The 1645-nt window shown below is 24.1% G+C and overlaps 1 protein-coding gene across 1 annotated transcript in view; it reads right to left on the reverse strand.

The window, feature by feature from the left end:
* LOC112905136 (probable RNA methyltransferase CG11342) overlaps positions 1-1645 on the reverse strand; it is an 11376-nt gene that overhangs the window by 4504 nt on the left and 5227 nt on the right. The window lies entirely within an intron of this gene.

Below are 1645 nucleotides of genomic sequence, written 5' to 3' on the forward strand. Positions count from 1 at the left end.
CTCTGTTTTTGACACTGTTATTATCAAAAACATTTAAAATGTATATTCATTAAAAAAAGACAACTATATCGTTACGTTTAAAAATTTTAATATAGACAGACTATACAATTCAGAAATATTTACTCATTTGTGCATATTAATTATTAAGATATTTTTTAGCTTGATAACTAATTAAGATGAGAAAGATCTTTCAATGGCTGTTTAATCTGTAGTGTAGTATGTATTTTTTACAATTTAAATATGTAATAATAGTAATAAATAAGTGAAAACTGAAAGGCTATGTTTTCTTTTTACTATTAATTTATTAATTAAAAGCTAATGGTTTACTATATGTATAAATAATTTTTTTAAGTACAAAAATATAATAGTCTAAGTAAAAAAAGTGTGTGAGAACATTGTTATAACAAAAATAACTAAAAACTGAATACACAAATAATTATCTATTGCCGCCAAAAATTTTCAAGGGTGATGCTCGTGAGTATTAACTCTTGTATCACAGATGTTACATGCATAAATTTTTGAAAAGAAAAATATGTTCATTTTCAAAATGCTTTTAAAAAGAAATACAAAACATTTTATAAAATACATAAGTATATTATACAGGGTGAATTGTACCATATATTTTCAATTATTACCAAAGAAACAATTCACCAATAGTACTTTAATTTTCTTCGATAATAAATAAAATTTGTATTCTTATTCATCAAGATAAATCACTCAATATAAGAAAAAGATTCTCAATAAATATTTTCAAAATGTAGAGTGGACTTTGGGCAATAATACAAAGAACAGCAGCCACAACGATTTAGTTAAATTTGATAAATTATAGAACTTTCAGTCTTAAAAATTGTATTTACAACAAAGAAATGGATTGATAAACAAGTCTTCATATGGAAATATTACTCTCAAATACTTTACTGTTGTCCTTTGAGTTGGTACCCATTAAAACCACTCTGTATTTAATAAAAATTTCATTTACTAATAATGTAGAAGTTCACAGGATGCACATTTCAAATTTTCTGCCGTTCATTTTTTTGACTAATAACTATATATTGTTGATTCTATTTTCACTATAATTATGTATATTAATCAAATTTTTGATCCAGTTAAAAAAGTTTGGTATAAAAGAAATAAAAAACATATATTACAAATAAAATGGCAATATTAATATATTCTAAAAAACCTTTTTCCGTTTCTTTGATCGTACCGACTGTCATAGGTATTATTTACTTTGGTGACCTGAGTATTAAAATGGCCCATTTTTCCTGACTTTTTTTCGATTCTGTATGAAATTTGTCTGCTTACAACGTATTAGGAAGCTTCTCCAATTATTAGCTTGACTAAATATATAGAATTGAAAAATCCTTAAAATATATAATTTTTTCCTTTAAGTTTTGATAATGAGCACGTCATTCATTTTTACATTAAGGAAGACAAATAGAAATATGTATTACGTGTGTATAATGAATACTTGATATTCGATCATGATAGACGTGCTTTACAAATAATTTTTTTTGTGCCTATCTATCGCACATCTTTTGAGTAACTTATATTTCATTCCCTCTTTCTTTATAAAGTTAAATACTTAACAAACTCACGACAAACTTTGACGTTCAAGTTTTAATATAATATTACAAAAAAAAAA

The sequence above is a fragment of the Agrilus planipennis genome, unplaced genomic scaffold, assembly GCF_000699045.2.
Source record: "Agrilus planipennis isolate EAB-ADULT unplaced genomic scaffold, Apla_2.0 scaffold299, whole genome shotgun sequence".
NCBI classification, from domain to species: domain Eukaryota; kingdom Metazoa; phylum Arthropoda; class Insecta; order Coleoptera; family Buprestidae; genus Agrilus; species Agrilus planipennis.